Raw genomic sequence first — 20,102 nt, 5'->3', positions numbered from 1 at the left:
CAACCTGCAAGCAAAGAGTTATGCTAAGTCGCTGGACATGACTTAGCAACTAAACCACCACAGAGTTATGCTGGCAGTCAGCAAATGGCACAGAAGGAGAAAATGCAGTTAAAAAGGGTCTTCTTGCTCAATGTCTAAGACAGTGATACAGGATGCTTCCCTATGGTGAAGGCCGGGGCTGCTCAGACTCTGCTGAGATACACAGTACACAGACCCTGTTGGCATGTGGGGCAGAATATCATCCTCTTGTTCAACTGTTGCCTCCAACTGGCCAAAAAATGTAGGAGAGAGGAGGGGAGGAGCCTCTTGAAGTCAGATGCCCTTTATTATTCATAATTATTGACTGGCCAGTGGGAGCGTTTTATGCAAATCAGAGATAGGCATAGGGTTTTTACCCAAGGAAGAAACCTTGGACTCATAGTTCCGGTCTACTTCCAAGAAAGTTATCACTTGGACAATTTGTTCTCTATAAAAAACAATTAGAAGGTTGTCTTTAGTTTAGACACTGGAGAGTTAGAGAATCCAAACAGGGTGATGATGTGGCAGGGTTTTGGAGGGACACAGAGGAGTTGGAACCAAATTTTTTATTTCACCTTTTATTTCTAATGAGCCTTGTATTATTTTAGTAACTATCCCTTTAACAATTCTATTAGTTGTCTTTATATATCTGGTATAACCTGTCTGTAGTGGATTTAAAACACTCCTCTCCACCATAACACACATTTCTCTTTAGTTTGTAGTCTCTACCTACTGCAGATCAGTAACTGCTAGTGCAGGTGGCTCTCTGGGAGACAGGCTCTGATATGCCCTTTTTAAACAAAATATGACAGGCATAGAAAGATAAAATTCACACACTTAGAGTGTACAATTTAATGATTTTCAAATATTCAGAGTCCTGTGCAACCAGGACCATAATCAATATTAGATTTTCATGATCCCTAAAAGAAACTCCAAACTTATTAGCAGTCACACCCACTTTCTCCCAACACCTCCCGATCTTGGTAGCCACTAATCTACTTTCTGTCTTTACAGATTTGTCTTTTCTGGACATTTCACATAAATGAAATCACATAATATGAGGTCTTTTGTGACTGTTTTCTTTTACTTGGCATGCTTTTAAGATGCATTCATGTTGTAGCATGTATCAGAATTTAATTCCTTTTTAATGATTAATAATATTCTATTGTAGATGTACCATTTTCTATTATTTATTCATCAGTTGATGGATATTTGAGCTGTTTCCACTTTGGGGCCATTATGAATAATGCTGATATGAACATTTGTTTATAAATTTTTGTGTGACAATGTTTTTAGTTCACTTATATACACCTAAAAGTGGAACTGGGGATTGTTGGGTCATATGATAGTCAAATGGTTTAACCTTTTGAGAACTTTCAGGCTGTCTTCCAAAATGGCTAAACCATTTTATACTACCACCAGCAGTGTATGAAGATTCCAGTTTTCTCTGACATGCTGATAATATGCTGTGCTTAGTCGCTCAGTCGTGTCTGACTCTTTGGAACTCCATGGACTGTAGCCCACCAGGCTCCTCTGTCCATGGAGATTCTCCAGGCAAGAACATTAGGTGGGTTGCCGTGCCCTCTTCCAGGGAATCTTCCCAACCCAGGCATTGAACCCATGTCTCCCACACTGTGGGCAGATTCTTTACCATCTGAGCCACCAGGGAAGACCAAGAATACAGGACTGGATAGCCTATCCCTTCTCAAAGGCATCTTCCCAACCCAGGAATTGAACTGGGGTCTCCTGCATTGCAGGAGGATTCTTTATCAGCTGAGCTACCAGGGAGGTCTTATAGGACCACAAATAATTACATGCCTAAAATCCCCTGCTGACTTCAAGGAGAAATGAACAACATGGGAAAATGCTCTGACTATTAAAATTTTCATCAGTCTTTTATCTTAGTGTCTCAGAATAGCTAAAATTTTTATTTCAGTGATTTTTTTGGGTAATGAATTTCCTTAATAAACTCTGCATCATTTTTCACATCATTCCAGAACATTATTGGCAATAGTATTAAAAGACTATCATACCTTATTTACATTGATCCTAAAAACAGGAAAAATGAGAAGGGTGTCTAAAGCATTTATCTCTAATGGCAAGTCTTTAGGTCAATCCATGCATTAAGGAATATAGAGTAGGACTCAGCAAAAAGAGAATCAGCTAAAAGTATAGATCAAACAGAGATGTTCTTTTTCTCCCCTGATGTCAAAGTAAATACTGTATATTTTTTTCACTTAAAAAAAAATTTCCTTCTTTATTTGATATATATTTGACTGGCTGTGATGTGCAAGACCCTACAAAGTAAATACTTTGATCTCAACTGGGCATTCACATAACCACCTTGCATTTAATTACACATCATTCTTCTAATTAGGTAATGTTACATTCCTTGCTAACTTCAGAGCTTGTAGATCCAAGATGATATATTATATCAATATGTCAAGTGCTACAGAGGCATTTACTAAAATATTTATCTTAAAAGCTTTGCTTCAAAATTTTAGCTAAGTTGAAAGACAGATATTTCTTATATTAGATCATGACCTTTTACAATTTATAGCTATTATAGTTGTCAGTATACTTATAGCTGCCTGTTAAAAAAGAAAAGACCTAAAATGGAGTCATTTGTGCTAGTAGCTAACCCAACTGCAGTTACAACCTAGGAATATAAACCTACCCAAGAATGTAATCCTAACCAGTTAAGGTGGAATCTTTTGGTGAGCACCAATGAGGCAACTGGTCATGTGGGCCCTCTCTATCAACCAAAGGAAGATGAGGTAATCTTTCACACAGACCCCTTCTGTCCCCCATAGATAGGTTATTTAGGCTTGAAATATTCCCTTTTGTTTATGATCTTCCTGCCATGCCTTTAAAAGTCATCAACTACAAACTGTCCTTTGCCATTGGCACTGGCCAGCCTCCTCTACGAGGATTAAATCAGGCACTGCAGGTGCTGACTTGCAGCACCCCCCTGAAAGGAGCTCAGGCGTGCTCTGTGCGCTGAGAAAATCTGCCAGAACAGGTCTTCAGACAGATATTTTCAGGACCTGATATTTTATAAGGCCAATTCTTACATCTCCTCATATCTAGAAAAGCACTAAAATCCTTCATGGTGACGTTGATTCCTCATGACTAGCAGAAACCTTCTGCAAAAAATATTTATTTGACTGCATGTACTCCCCCTTCACCAAAAGGACATACACACTGACTTTCCCCCATACCTCTTTGAAGTAGTTTCTCAGAGCTATCTGAATTGCTGTCTCCCGGGCTATAGTCTTGATTTTGCCCCAAATAAAACTTAACTCACAACTCTCACATTGTGCATTTTTTTTAGGTTGGCAACATCTTCCCTTTCTGTAGCCTGTTCACTGCGGGGATGCTGTCTGATGCATGAATCGTTCAATAAAGCCAATTAGATCTTCAACATTTACTCAGTCGACTTCTGTCTTTTAACATGCCCAATGAACAAATGTATAATTATTTTGCCACTGTGGGTCTCACAAAGGGAAGCAAAATTCTTTTTCTAAGCCCACAATGGTGGCTCTGATAACACGGTAATACATGGCCCCTGAGAGCCTGCAAGAGTCACTTTGTACTAACAAACTCAAATCAAATAGACTGCAGCATGGAACTTGACAAACAGATTGCTCCATCAACAAAGGTCAGAATGCACAATGATCCCCCTTATCCAATAAAATCTCTGTGCTAATAAAGACAGGGCTTGAGAACTACTTAGCTGCCACCATTCATTAGCATAAAAAACTTAGCAGTTGTTTACCATTTCATTAGCATTTTAATGACAGACAATTTGCCATGTTAAACACAGATTGTTTTAAAGTACTGGTAGATCTTCTGAATAAATATTAACTATGCTTTCATCAATTCCCTCACCTCAGCCTTGCTGTTTTCACTTTTAAAACCTGCTCTTTAATATCACTTTACCAAAATTGATTGCTTCAAAGGATGTTTCTGCAAACGGAAAATGAGTGGAATAAACTGCACATTTTGCACAAGTTAGTTTGAGCTGTGACCCCCTCTGTCATCTTATTCCAGATTTTGCTGCTGCTGCTGTTGCTGGGGAACATTTCTCCTCACCTCAGGATGCCCAAAAGTCAGTGGGAGATACAAGCAGCAATTGGGCCAAAATGCATTGCACCCTGCAAGAAAATGCTTAATTTTTCTAAAACTCAAGGACTCACTGAGGAACAAAAAGATTGAAAATATAATGAGCAGGTATTTCAACACAAAGGGTGGTATAATGTTCCTATTATGATGCTATTCTCATGGGACAGAGCCAATACTGTCTTTTATACCAATGATTTGGCAATATTATGTAAAATACTTCCTATGTGTATTTTCATCTCAAAGCTTAGGATATAATCTTATATACATCATAATAAATCAAGCCATAATAGGGATCTACCTTATTTGAAAATAAGGCTTTTTATATCACTATAAATATACATGTATTTATTTATATCAAATTCCTTTGAACACCCCAAAGATCTAACAGTTACCACTCTTACTGAGGAAATTCCACACGTCCATATATTCTCCCATAAGAATGCAATTAGCTCTCTCTCATAAATTTCATTTTGATGGTAAAAGCCAAGTTGTATTCATTGTACTGTGAAATCAATAATATGTGAAAATCAATTCACTACTGCCTCTGTAATATAATAGGTGCCTTATTATGTCAATGGATTATGTTATAATCCAGCATAATAAAACCTCAGTTGAGGACCAGGTAGTACTGGAAATGACTACTGTCGTCTTTGACCTTTAGAAATAGACCTCTGAAGGTCTATCCAGGTTTTAGCTACAGGTTCTTCTTTATGTAACAAAATACAAACAAACAAAACACCTCATTTTTAGAGGGTATGCCAGAGTCAAAGAGAATCTGCATGGAGAAGCATTTACAGAATGAAGTCAAATCTACATCTGTAACCTGTAGCAGGAGTTCCTTCTGATGCCATTATTATCAATATGTATGTTTGCTTTAGTGAGTACTGAAATAAAAGGGTTCATGTACTATAAAAACCTATTAGGTAGAGATAATGTTGATTACAGAATTCACAAAGATCTCTTTAAAGAAATTAAAATGAGCAGCATTTCAGATTTCCCACTGAACTCAGATTTTTCTTTTTTTTTTTTTTTTTCTGTTTTTTTTATTATTATTTTTTTTTCCCAGTGGGTTTTGTCATACATTGATATGAATCAGCCATGGATTTACATGTATTCCCAATCCCGATCCCCCCTCCCACCTCCCTCTCCACCCGATTCCTCTGGGTCTTCCCAGTGCACCAGGCCCGAGCACTTGTCTCGTGCATCCCACCTGGGCTGGTGATCTGTTTCACCATAGATAGTATACATGCTGTTCTTTTCAAATATCCCACCCTCACATTCTCCCACAAAGTTCAAAAGTCTGTTCTGTGTTTCTGTGTCTCTTTTTCTGTTCTGCATATAGGGTTATCATTATCACCTTTCTAAATTCCATATACATGTGTCAGTATGCTGTAATGTTCTTTATCTTTCTGGCTTACTTCACTCTGTATAATGGGCTCCAGCTTCATCCATCTCATTAGGACTGGTTCAAATGAATTCTTTTTAATGGCTGAGTAATATTCCATGGTGTATATGTACCACAGCTTCCTTATCCATTCATCTGCTGATGGGCATCTAGGTTGCTTAGATTTTTCTTTTTATTTCCTTTCTAGCTTTGTTGCCCCTTATGCTGAGTAATTTTCCCTTTTGCCAGGACAATCACCAATCAACAGTTCCTCCTCTCCTTCCCTCATCATTTCCATTCTTCCATCAGTCTGCCATGTGAGAAAAACTAGAAACAAAGTGTGGAGGAGGGAACAATGTGGATAGTGTATGTGACTGATAAAGGATTATGCTTCTGAAAAGGCCACACAGTGTAGTAACAGAGATCACATTTTTAGTGTATATACTAGGCATTATCCTTAGCAGATTACATATGCGTGTATACATGTCTACACACATATAAGTATATACCATATCCATATATACTCATTTACATATAAAATTATGTACTTACATCATTTGATCACATATCACTTATATATTATTATTAAATATATACTTAATGTATATTACATGACCATATGCACAACTATGTACACAAAGGTACTTACAATAATCCAATGAACAAACTACTATTACTAAGCCTATTTTATAGATGAGAAACTGAGGCACAAAGAGGTTAAGACCAATTTCACATAGTCTGTACAAAAAGGAGCCGGATTCAAACCCAGGAAATCTGACTGCTCAATTCTGCTTCTACTACTATGCTATGGTAACAGAATTGAATATCTGAAGATATCTCGGTTGTATAGACACATTCTCTAGTTGTAGACAGAAACATCAGCAAACTAAGAGATTTAAAATCTTGGATTTCCTTTGCATCGAGGAATTAGTTAAAACTTTTATTTGAGCTCAATGTAGTATTAATACTGAAATAACTAAAATATATAAGATTTTTTAATGCTCTATCAGTTCAGTTCAGTCGCTCAATCGTATCCAATTCTTTGCAACCCAATGGATTGCAGCATGCTAGGCTTCCATGTCCATCACACATGTATCTAAAAATAACCTTCCCCAAATAACAGCATTATTTAATTCAGTAAATACTTATAGAAGATCAACTGTACAGGCATAGCGCTGATAGGGAGTATAAATTGAGTCAGACAGAATTTATTTTACTTGCTAAGAGATAATAAAAAAATAATAACTACTATTTAATGAGATTCTACTCTATGCTGGGTACTGTGCTAGTAATTTGTGGCCCTTATTTTATGAAATTATAACAAAACTCTATGAGGTTGGCATTATTATCTCCATTATACAGTTGAGAAAGCTAAGGCTTAGAGCAATTAAGGTCATTTAATATGTGGTAGGGCCAGCATCCAAACTCTTGTCTGTTTAACCCTAAAGCCCATGCCATTATTCTGAAAAGTAGGCTATTTATAAAGTTATGTGGAAAAGATTCTTGTCATCAAATATATAGAGAAGATGCTGGTTTCAACAGTCTGAAATGAGTCTTTGCTGGAAAACATCTTGGAGTTTTTAATACACTAATAGGTATGAATGTCTAGGGAGATATAACTTCTCCCCTCAATTTGAGAATGAATGAATCCTTTTAATTTTCACAGGGGCCTGGGATAACCATGATACTATGACAAACCCTCTAGGCAATGCTGCTTTGTACACGTTAAAAGCACCTGTTGAGGAGAACACCGATGACTTTCAGGTCTACCATTTTCTTGCTGCATGACAGTAGACAAGTGATTTTACTTCTGTATACCTCTATACCTGCATTGTAGGACTGGTGGGAGAACTAACGGAGATTCTTCTATGCAAGGTACTTAACCCTGTGCCTAACACCTATCAAGTTTTCATTAAGCTTCAGTTACTGTAGTTGGGAACCATTTCTATACCTCTGACACTATGCCATATCTCTGGAGAGTATAAATAGTTAAATCCATCAATACTTATAAAAGGCAAGATATGTCAGTGGTCATATATTATTAACAAAATTTTAAGGAGGCTCCAGTGAGAAAGAAACTAGATCTGGTTAGGAGCTGGGTTCATAAATATTTCCATAGAAGAACTATCTCTTAAGATAAACCTAAGGAATGGTTAATATTTTGAGAGGTGGGTGTGGAAGAATGGTGAAAGGGACTGCATAAACAAAAAGCATAGAAATACGTGTTAAAATTTAAAACCTGATTAGGCACTCAGGAATTCTTACTGTTTCTGGATCAGAAGGTCAACAGTAAAGAGGTAAGCAGAACATCTTCGTGACCTTGGAGTAAGCAAAAGTTCTTAAACAGTAAACAAAAAAGTGATAATTATAAAAGAGAAAAGTGATAAATATACTTTATTAAGAATAAGAATGTAAGGATAAGACACAATCAAGGGAATGGAAAGACCATTCAGAGAGTGTGAGATAATATTAATATACACATTCTGACAAAGGACTTGAATCTAGAATAAAGAACTCCTACAGATCAGTAAGAAAAAGAACACAATAGGAAAGCTGGGCATAAGACTTGAATGGACACTTCACAAAAGTAGACACTAAAACAGCCTATAAACATATGAAAAGCACCTGACTTTATTAGTCATTAGGGATATTCATTAAACTATGAGATATTGCTTCATACCTCATTGTAACCATTGTCACAATGTATGTTGTAACCATTGTTTCAATGGTTGCAAGGAAGAAAGAAGATTATCAAGCTCTGAGGAGAATATGGTACGCATGAGTTTGAGTAAACTCCAGGAGTTGGTAACAGACAGGGAGGCCTGGCGTGCTGCAATTCATGGGTTGCAAAGAGTCGGACATGACTGAGCAACTGAACTGAACTGAACTGAGAACTTCTTATCTGATGTGTAAATTGTTATAATTATGTTGAAAAATAATTTAGCAATGTCTACTAAAACTGAATACACACTTATGCTATGACTCAGCAATTCTACTTGTAAGTATATACCTAATAGAAATGATCTGTACAAGAATATTCATAGCACTACTGTATATAATACTCCCAAACTGAAAATTCACCAATTAACCCATCAACAATAAAAAGAACGATTCTGGTATCTTCACATAACCTAACATTCACATAATGGAATATAGCAATAAGAAAAAATAAGAAAAAATGGTATATGGTGATATGAAGCAACAAATAAATCTTGTAAATGTCATGCTGAGAAAAAGAACTAAAATAAAGAAGCATATCAACATGCTGTATGATAGCATTTACTTAGAGGACACAACCAGGCAACACTAATCTATGCTGTTTGTTAGAGTCCTGGCTATTCTTGTAGGAAGAGTAGGACGACGTTAGGGTGCGGTGGTGACTGGAAAGGAGCAAGAAAGGGACTTTTGGGATGCTGGAGATGTTTAGTTTGTAGTTCTGTTTCCCACATGTGCATGTCTGTCTACATTCATTCAACTGTACATTTACAGTATGTGCACTTTTCTATATGTTACATTTCAGTAGAAATTTTTAAAAAGCAATGTGTTCGATATTATTAGTTTTAGTAAACTACTTTGATATATACAGGAAGAATTCCTCAATAAGAACATCTTCAAATACTGTCAAGTCTGTATATTTTTAGGATAAATACATTTTTTAAAGTTATTTTTTCTACCACCAGCTTGATTTTGCTCAGAACGATTTGTGAGAAAATAAAAGTTCCCTTTAATATTGATGCTTCCTTGATGAATTTCATAAGTGGATAGAGGAGACTGACATAGAATCCAGTGATGCCAAACAGAAAAAATGTGTATCTTAGAACTCTGAGTCTTTAAAATCCTGACAATTGGCAGTTTTATGCCTGAATCTCCCTTGGGGCAGCTCAGGGTTCCTTCCAAAGTGCTTCAATAGTAGCAGCATCCTGGCAGAATGGTGAGTTTAAAAATAAATCCTTCTGAGTACCACCTTGAAGTTTATAAGCAATAATGAAGTGCTGCATCACAAAACAGCAGTGAAGCCACATCATGATAGATTTTAAGCCACAATGTCCTTTGGGTTTAGTAGTGATATGCCAGCTTCTACACAAAATGATGAATCTTGCACTAAGATGCAAGGGATGACTTTTTGGATGTGTAGCAAAACAATACATACAGCTCAGGGTTGGTTTATTTATATCTGAGTATTTTGTCCATGCACTGAACGTCTTAAACACTGAAAAAAAAAATCAGTAAGATTTACGTACTACAGAGTACAAAATATAATTTGATTAAACGTGTGACATACTTCATTAGCTGCAATCCTTTTTTAAAGCAGCATCAAAAAAATCTGAGAATTACAGAATTTAAGTAAAGAAGACAACTAATTCACAAAAAAATCTTAAAAACCAATTGTCCTCTTTAAGCTAATTTAAATAATTTTTGCCCGGGTTGTAGTGTTCTTCCATTGTAACCCACTATTATTAGCATGACCACGCACAAAAGGAAACTCCAAGAAAGGAAAACAGAGTTCTGACCGGTGCTTTGTCAAGGTTTTTGAAATAGTTTTTAATACACCTGACTTATCAAAAGGGAATGTCATATGCTTCATTCCTAAATTACTAAGTCTTTAGAGAAGCCAAAATTATCTCCAGACAGGGCTTTACTAAAATTGTCTGAGGTCGAGACTGGATTGGGAGGTCAGTAGCCTGACGAAATTTTCTGGCAAAATAAGACGTAGGGAGATGGTCCTGAGCTCCATTTGCTCAGCGACTCCTGTCTATGGCATCAAGATGCTTTCATGAGGTCTGACTCTTTTTTTGGTTAAAGGATGCCAAGGAACTCCTTGCTCTCCCTTTGTGGCATGCTAGGGACCTACTGGCAATATGACTTATTTTAGAAACTTACCTAAAAATACAAACTTTCCTAGGAAAGAAAACTTATGTTTCTCAAACTGCTGAATATTTCTAGAAGAACTATATTTCATAAATTCTTAGCAGGAAACATAATTTAGGAGTCTATCCTTCATCTTACATGAGGAAAATGGGATTAGGAGAAATTAATCCAGCATGGTAACTGCCTAATGGTAGAATTTAGAGCTCATTGCCCAGAGACACTGTTTCAAATATTTGTCTGTACAAAGATGTACAGGAATCATATACTGAAGTCTTTACATTTTAAACAAATTAAAATAGATTAGTATTCAGGCTGTTTTGTTTTTGTATATAGACTGAACTGTAGAAGCATTCATTTTTAAATGAGATTTTAATTTTAATGGCTTTATTAGTATGAATAATGGAAGAAATTAAACAAAAGAGAAAAGCCAGTGTGGCCAAGAGCCAACATTTCTTTCCCTTTTAAAGAGCAGCAGAAGATTGGTTACAACACCTAATTTTAAATAATTATTTTAATATTCCCAGTGGGGGGGAAAGAAGCGAACAACAAAACCTATTCAAATTATGCTTTAAATCATACTGCTTGGATCAATATAACTAATTAAAATAGCTTCATATAGGAGGTACACACATTTCTGGTGGTGGTTTTTATACTGAATTTCTAGCAGAAATTGCAACAAAAATTCTACCTGAAAAGACACATTTTTCCAAATAGTGGCAACTAACCTTCTATTGGAACAGATCAAAGCAGCAGGGCCTTGGGGCCTCTGGCCCTATCTCTAGGCCTCTCCTCTGCAGCTCACAGGAAGGGCCTGCCTGAAGGGACTACAAACAGCAACTCAGGAGGCCCACACAGCCCGAGCTGCTGCTACAAATTCTATAGCTCCAGGACACAAAATGTTTTGCCCTCCAGTTTCAGAGAATTTCAGTCCTTGCATTCAGTATTTAGGCTATCAACATGTAAGAACCAAAGAGGGGAAAAGAATAATGGTTTACTTAATTGCCCTTTTTAAAACATATTTTTTCTCCCAGAAGCTTGCTCGATTTAAAGAAACAGAGTTAATATTTGCTCTGCCGGTGCTCTCTACTCCCACCTTGGTAGAAAAAAAAAAAGGTTTCCTTAGCTTAACTATTAACCAAACATTTCAAAACTATTCAAAACCCGGTGCCCATATTAAAAAAAAAAGTTAACAGGCTCCTAAAAAACACAATTTGGGAATAAAGATTTCAGTAAAAACTGCACTAAAATCTCCCTTTTTGCATGCATATGTCATGGCTGCCATAATCATAATGCACTGAAGAGAATTCAGAAGAAAATTCTAGCGGAGTATTATAATCACGGTGACCATCATGGACAAGGCCACTCTTGGTCCTCTGTCAGTCAGAAGCCATTTTTATCCAGGTGCAAAAGAGGTGGCTTCCACCTGGCACTATAAGTATTCCACCTGTGTAAGCAGTTACGAAAGCCACCATTCTGTCCCTGTGGAAACCGGTATGGGGTGACTAAACCTGGCCGTGCAAGGGATAGGATGAGCAGAAACTAGGTAATGGGGCAACAGTGAGGTTAGAATAGGGAAAAGGATGAGGGAGATTTGGACAGGGAAGAAACAGTGGTAAGTCTGGCTGGATTTTGCCAAGTGGACTAGAATTGGCACCAATGCCTTATTTGGAATTTCCCAACATCTCACTCCTAAAATGATTCACTTCTTTGTCATCTTCAATTATTTGGCAGAAATCTATAAAGAATGAAGGCGAGCACGGCAAAAACTGTGTGAGCAGGAACAGGGCATCTAAGTCCTTCAAACAAAGGAGCTGGGCCACCGGGAGACACCCTCATCCTGAGAAACACAGGGACTCCTCCGACCCAGGGGATGCTCGCTCTCCAAAGCATCTCTAGCACTGAACAGAGAGGCAAACCCCTGGCCTGATTTCTTGGAACTGTGCCACTGTCCAGACATCCTAGAGATTGATGCTACTTGCTTCAGTCATACAGGCAGCTTCTGGGGCACAAGTGATATGCAAAACAGCATCAGATTAGGTGCTCTGGTGAAAGCCCAAGGAGTTTCTGCACTGGCAGTGATTCGTCATAAATGACTATGACTGTCCCCGGTATCATGTTTATTCCTGTACCTTTATACTGTTTTCATTCTTTGGAATTTCTTTCTGGCTTCCCAAATGACTCTTTCTCACTCCCCCAGTGAACACTGAAAGTCAAAAACATAATGCTCTTTTAATAACGAGCCACACGGAAAGTAGGGAATTTAATCACAGCACTCATCATTTTCCTTTCCTTTTCTTTTTTTTTTTTTATCATTTTCCTTTTCAATGATTTGCTTTCTAAGGCAACAAAGGAATGGAAATATTTTCTTTTAGAAGAATATTTGTTTTGACTCTTAGTCTCTTCTGAACTTCAAACAACCTTTTAAAGCTCCCTTTGCTTTAAAGGACACAAATGGAAAGTAAACATTCCTAAAAATGGATCTGGTGCTCCATGCATTTAATATGACAAAGCATGTTGAAATTTTAGTTAAAGAAAGGCAAAAGAATCCAAAGTTCCCAAATTGCACAATCTCTATTTCCAAACCTCGATTGACTTGAGTCTCTTTTTCTAATACCCACGTCCTCTGTTGTTCTCTTATCTGACTTTGCTCTGTCTCTCTAGTCACCCCCATCCCATCTGTTTATTTTTTCTGCCTCTCACATCTCTCTTAGCTCTCTAATATCTCTGAAATTTTCTGTCTCTGACTCTGTATGTGCCTATCTCTCTCTCTCATCTCTGTCTCTCTCTCACTGCAATACTGCCAGAAAACTAGAAAGAGCTCATAAAATTTGTCATTTGCCTTATTTTGCAGCTGAAGCATATTAATTTCACTTTCAATATTTGCTTCTATAAATCAAAAGATTAACAGCAAGATTTTGCCAATATCAGGATGAACTTGTCCCCATAACAAGACAAAACAATTAAGGCTGTATCTCCAACTATGTCAAAAGCCATCATGTCAGTTGCAACAACTGAGGGTTTTTTAAAATGTGCTCACACAATACTATCTGCCACCCACATGACAGAATGGGGCAAGTTAATAACTTAAATCTAACACAGAATTTAATGATACATTTTTACAGAAATTCACCATGTGCCTTGGGTTATACAAATACTATAACTTTTCATTGAGAGGGACAATAAACCATTACATGGATTACAATTATCCCATGTTTTCCTGATGAAAAAATGATCTTCAGGGATAAATAATTCCATCACCCATGTTACTCAATTTTATTACAGGCTACCTGACAGTATTCTATCAATCTCAATGTGAATTCTTGAGCATGTACAATTATCTGCTTAAATATACTTCTTGAAGATAATAGGAAAGAGAGAGAGAAAGGGTTCTAACATACTTGGATTAAATATGAATCATATTTTTACCTAGTAAAAATGTGAAACAAACATCAAAAGAAAAAGAAAGCATAGTTCATCAGCAAAAAGGAAATGTGGGAAGTCTGTCACCTTTATTATACTTATTAAAGTGACCCTGTACAACAATTTAAATAAAACAAGTCAGATACGCCAGGGTGATACTGGTTGGGGGAGTCACAAAATTAGCGCATTACTCTAATTCTGATACATTTTTCCTTTTCTAAAGTTGGTTTTAACTGTTTTACATTTTTTGTCATATTTTTCATGAAAAAGCTCCTAGAGATGTAAAGGCAGATCAGTCGGCAATGCTTACCTTGGTTTTTAAGATTACAATTCACGTTCACTTCTGCACTTGAGCACTGTACGAGGTAGCAGACTGAGAGATAAATAATTCCATCATTTCAACCTGTGCTCCCATGAAATATGGTGCTAGGAAACAGCCGACACACAGTGCGTCGGAACAAATCACACGTCCTGTAATTGCCCCGTGGCTCTAATTACTACTGAGGGTAGTGCTTGCAACTTGATTCCAGGGAGAGGGCAAACTACCTTCTGACGACACTGAGCCAAATATATCCTAAAAGACTGACACTTACTTTCTTTCCTGTAATTTTTCTGAGTATCTCCCAGCTACTCAGTAACTGCCACTCTGCTATGGTAAAAATTAAACCAAATAATCTGACACCCACCTATCCTTTCCAACAAAGCAATTTAGTTCTCTTAGAATATATACTTATTGTAACAATTTGGAATTTTTGGTATCACTCTGACTTGAAAGGACTGTTTTTTTTTTCTTTTCTAGGTGGGCAACTAAAATTTTGAAATTGCTTTTTACTTAAAAAAGGAAAGTGTTCTCAAAATATGAACTTTATTTATATTCTGCCAGTCCTGAATAATTTATTTGCATACCATTAGACCTAGAAAACTTGTTTTCTTTTCTGTGGAATTTTAGGTTTAAAAAATATTCACAACATATAATTTAAAAAGACTAAAGCAGATAATTTGATGTGGATACCACTAATAGGGATATTAATGCATTTCAACTAAAAAATCTAATTTCACGTATATGGGAGAATTATCATAATGAAATTAACAGTTGTGTAGGCTTGGAACTAAAATGATATATTTATTTGTATATCTAACTAATTCTATTCTCCCTCTAGTGACCTCTGACCATATGATCAGAAGAATAAGGCCTCTGATATTTCCAGGTTACACAGTGTGGCTATGACCAGATGGTTGTTTTGCTTCTGCTAAGGTGATGGTCATTGATACTGTTGCGTTAGCTTAGTGAGCGTTTGGCTGAATGAAAGAAACTAAAAATGACTGATGCTTGCAAATGCAGGAAGGATTTTACACCTTTCATTGTGCAAGTTGTAGCACATTTGCCAACCATGGCAAACACTTTAGTAATGATGTACAGAACAAATTCAGTTCAGTTCACTCAGTCGTGTCCCACTCTTTGCGACCCCATGAATCGCAGCATGCCAGGCCTCCCTGTCCATCACCAACTCCCGGAGTTTACCCAAACTCATGTCCATCAAGTTGGTGATGTCATCCAGCCATCTCATCCTCTGTCGTTCCCTTCTCCTCCTGCCCCCAATCCCTCCCAGCATCAGGGTCTTTTCCAATGAGTCCACTTTTTGCATGAGGTGGCCAAAGTACTGGCGTTTCAGCCGCAGCAACAGTCCTTCCAATGAACACCCAGGACTGACCTCCTTTAGGATGGACTGGTTGGATCTCCTTGCAGTCCAAGAGACTCTCAAGAGTCTTCTCCAACGCCACAGTTCAAAAGCACCAGTTCTTTGGCGCTCAGCTTTCTTCACAGTCCAACTTTCACATCCATACATGACTACTGGAAAAACCATAGCCTTGACTAGACGGACATTTGTTGGCAAAGTAATGTCTCTGCTTTTTAACATGCTATCTAGGTTGGTCATAACTTTCCTTCCAAGGAGTAAGCCTCTTTTAATTTCATGGCTGCAATCACCATCTGCAGTGATTTTGGAGCCCAAAAAAATAAAGTCTGACACTGTTTCCACTGTTTCCCCATCGATCTCCCATGAAGTGATGGGACCAGATGCCATGACCTTAGTTTTCTGAATGTTGAGCTTTAAGCCAACTTCTTCACTCTCCTCTTTCACTTTCATCAAGAGGATCTTTAGTTCCTCTTCACTTTCTGCCATAAGGGTGCTGTCATCTGCATATCTGAGGTTATTGATATTTCCCCCGGCAATCTTGATTCCAGCTTGTGCTTCTTCCAGACCAGCGTTTCTCATGATGTACTCTGCATATAAGTTAAATAAGCAGGGTGACAATATACAGCCTTGATGTCCTCCTTTTCCTATTTGGAACCAGTCTGTTGTTCCATGCCCAGTTCTAACTGTTGCTTCCTGACCTGCATACAGGTTTCTCAAGAGGCAGGTCAGGTGGTCTGGTGTTCCCATCTCTTTCAGAATTTTCCACAGTTTATTGTCATCCACACAGTCAAAGGCTTTGGTATAGTCAATAAAGCAGAAATAGATGTTTTCCTGGAACTCCCTTGCTTTTTCGATGATCCAGCGGATATTGACAATTTGATCTCTGGTTCCTCTGCCTTTTCTAAAACCAGCTTGAACATCTGGAAGTTCACGGTTCACGTATTGCTGAAGCCTGGCTTGGAGAATTTTGAGCATTACTTTACTAGCATGTGAGATGAGTGCATTGTGCAGTAGTTTGAACATTCTTTGGCTTTGCCTTTCTTTGGGATTGGAATGAAAACTGACCTTTTCCAGTCCTGTGGCCACTGCTGAGTTTTCCAAATTTGCTGACATATTGAGTGCAGCACTTTCACAGCATCATCTTTCAGGATTTGAAATAGCTCAACTGGAATTCCATCATCTCCACTAGCTTTGTTTGTAGCGATGCTTTCTAAGGCCCACTTGACTTCACATTCCAGGATGTCTGGTTCTAGGTGAGTGATCACACCATCGTGATTATCTGGGTTGTGAAGATCTTTTTTGTACAGTTCTTGTGTATTCTTGCCACCTTTTCTTAGTATCTTCTGCTTCTATTAGGTCCATACCATTTCTGTCCTTTATCGAACCCATCTTTGCATGAAATGTTCCCTTGGTATCTCTAATTTTCTTGACGAGATCTCTAGTCTTTTCCATTCTGTTGTTTTCCTCTATTTCTTTGCATTGATCGCTGAGGAAGGATAATTACACCTACCTAAATTCAGAGATTTGGTGTATCTACTTAAGCCAGATTTGCATGGTAACTATCAGGGACAGGTAAACCTAAGGGAATAATTAGATGTGGCAATCAAATTGGTAATTATAAAACCAGCTCTTAGAAATGGTACATATCTCTTGGCCTCAGTTGTTGTGAATAACAACATAGGACTCTAAATGGACCACAGTATGCTAGCTCTATACTTACTTTCCCCTAAATAATAATTGTGGACTTCTTACTCATATAATACTTAGTTCTTCATGATTAAAATAAAATTGTAGTCACTGCTGTGGTTTTCACTTTTTTATTTTATGATATACCTCTCCTAAGAAAACTCTTTACTTGTAGCAATTATGTTGATGCTTCATGTAAATTATTTTTCTTTCATGAAGCTAGGCAAAATATTTCATTCTTTTTTTGCCTAATCTTAAATCATGCCTGACAATGTATTCAAAAGCAGAAACATCACTTTGCCAACAAAGGTCTCTATAGTCAAAGCTAGGGTTTTTCCAGTAGTCAGATACGGATGTGAGAGTTGGACCATGAAGAAGGCTGAGCACTGAAGAACTGATACTTTGAACTGTGGTGCTGGAGAAGACTCTTGAGAATCTTGGACCATAAGGAGATCAAACCAGTCCATCCTAAAGGAAATCAACCCTGAATATTCATTGGAAGGACTGATGCTGAAGCTGAAACTCCAATACTTTGGCCACCTGATGCAAGCAGCCAACTCACTGGAAAAGACCCTGATGCTGGGAAAGATTGAGGGCAGGAGGAGAAGCGGGTAACAGAGGATGAAATAGTTGAATAGTATTACTGACTCAGTGGACATGAATTTGAGCAAACTCCAGGAGATAGCGAAGAACTAGGAAGCCTGGCATGCTACAGTCCATGGGGTGACAAAGAGTTAGACATGGCTGAGTGACTGAACAACAACAACAAATACCTGAATCATACCTGATTCTTAAGAGTATTTTCTAGAACATTTCCAGATCTTGGACACTAGTCCACTGTAAGGTTCCCCAAATCCTTTATTTGTACCTCTCACAGGTCCTTAATTTAGTTCAGTAGTAATACTGAATGTAGTCCCTAGATCAGCAGCATCAGTATCATCTGAGAATTTGTAAACAGAGCAAATCCTGACTTCATCCCAGACTGGCAGAATCACAAACTCTTGGGGTGGGATCCAGCAATCTGTGTTCTAACCGGCCCTCCAAGTGATCTGGAAGCACTCTGATGTTTGAGATCCACTGATCCACGCACGTAGGTACCAAAAGCAATAGGAGAAAGAGATAAGGAACATCTAAGCCTCTGTAGGGAAAACTATAGGAGAGATTGTTGTTTAGTCACCAAGTAGTGTTCAACTCTTCTGTGACCCCTTGGACTGTAGCCTGCCAGGCTCCTCTGTCCATGGAAATTTCCCAGGTAAGAATACTTCGAGAGGCTGCCGTTTCCTTCTCCAGGGGATCATCTAGGCCCAGGGATCAAACACACATCTCGTGCTTGGCAGGCAGATTCTTTACCACTGAGCCACAAGGAAAGCCCATGGGAGAGATACAGACTTATTTACTAACACAGAGGTAGTATTTCAGTGGTGATCTAAAGGACTGGAAGAGTCTGGATGAATCTGAAGGAGGCACCAAGGATCCCTCATCTGGCTAACCCATTGTTTGTGCCCTTGAGTTAACGCAGCCGCATGGATTCCAAGATCTGAGTTCATCAGTCACCACTTTCCTTTAGTCATTCCATTCTTAAGGAAAACAAAGACATTTCTCATTCTTGTTGGCTGCTTAGTCTACCAACTACTCTCTTTCCCCTTAATTTTTAACTTCTTTTAGAGCAGCCTACACTTCCATTTTCACTTTTTCTTTTCTTTTTCTTTCTTTCTTTCTTTTTTTTTTTTTTACTATTTCTTCACTTCACAAATCCTATGCTTTGGTTTCTGATTTCTCCACCCTACTAAAATTATGGTTTTGAAGTTTAAACAATCCTCCTGGACTTCTGTAGCACTGGCAAAATATGATCCTATATCTGAAACAACTCTTTTCCAAGCTAAATTTTTGTATTTCCAACCACCTGAAGGGATACCCGTCACACCTGTATATTGCTTTGGCATCTCAACTTCAACTTGTACAAAATTAAAATAGTCATTCCAATCCCCACTACCTCCCCAAGATATTTCTCTCCTTTGGTGGTCTTAATTCCACTGCCTGGACCATGAGTCTTCCAGGTAACACAGATGCTAAAACTTGAGGCTGTATTTGACTTTTTCCTCTTCACTGCTCCTGAATTAAGTAGTTATCTTTATGACCTCTCTCACTTCCCTCCCCTTTTTATACCCATTACCTTAATACCGCCATTTAGGTTCTCATAAGCTATTCACTAGTACAATCCTTTAATCATTGTGGTCCCACTGAGTCAACTGAATTCTTAAGAAGGGTAGTTCAAATCAATCATTTTTCTATTCAAATGTCTTCCATGACTCAATTCAGTGAGTTACGGGCTTTGAAATCCAATATACCTGTTCAAATCCCTACTCTGCTACTTACCAGCTGGCAACATTAAAGGAATTAATTAACTGGCTAAGCCCCAGTTTTCTCAGCTGAATAAAATAGTAATCATACCTCATGAGGAGACCAGAGGAACTAATGCAGGTAAATTCTTAAAGTGCAAAGAACCCTGAAGGACTTAGTGAATAATAAGCATTATTATCATCACCCCCAAAGCCATTGCTGCAGAATACAATTCCAGCACCTCAGTTCAGCATTCATCGGCATCCTCAAGCTTAACTGAAAACCAATTCCTTACTCACACTTTTTGTGTTAAACTGAATTATTCTTTAAGGGCAAACACTAAGCCTCAGTTTTCTTTCTATCTCTGGCTCCTCAGGCAGTGTTTTATTCCTGGTAATTGCTCCAGAAGTGTTCACTGAATGAAACACTGTCCTGTTCTTGTACAAACACACCTTCTTAGTTCCATTGATTTGTTTATGCTGCCATGCTTCCCCGGATGCCCATTCTTCACTGTCCCCTTTCAAATTCTCTCCATTTTCAAGTGGCATTTTAAATACTATCTC

The 20,102-nt window shown here is 37.9% G+C and overlaps 1 protein-coding gene across 4 annotated transcripts in view; it reads right to left on the bottom strand.

Annotated features, from left to right (window-relative positions):
• ZNF385B (zinc finger protein 385B) overlaps nucleotides 1-20,102 on the bottom strand; it is a 342,813-nt gene that overhangs the window by 97,622 nt on the left and 225,089 nt on the right. The window contains exon 1 of one of the 4 annotated variants that reach the window (XM_061135166.1): nucleotides 14,127-14,294. The exons of the other annotated variants lie outside the window; for them this stretch is intronic. The gene's annotated coding sequence lies outside the window, so the exon portion shown is untranslated. Of the gene's footprint in view, nucleotides 1-14,126; nucleotides 14,295-20,102 lie in introns of those variants that run through there. 4 annotated transcript variants of the gene reach the window in all.

The sequence above is a fragment of the Dama dama genome, chromosome 33 (genome assembly GCF_033118175.1).
Source record: "Dama dama isolate Ldn47 chromosome 33, ASM3311817v1, whole genome shotgun sequence".
In the NCBI taxonomy this organism is placed as follows: Eukaryota; Metazoa; Chordata; class Mammalia; order Artiodactyla; family Cervidae; genus Dama; species Dama dama.
Note: the sequence above shows the minus strand (reverse complement) of the source record. Positions and strands in the feature narration are given on the sequence as shown.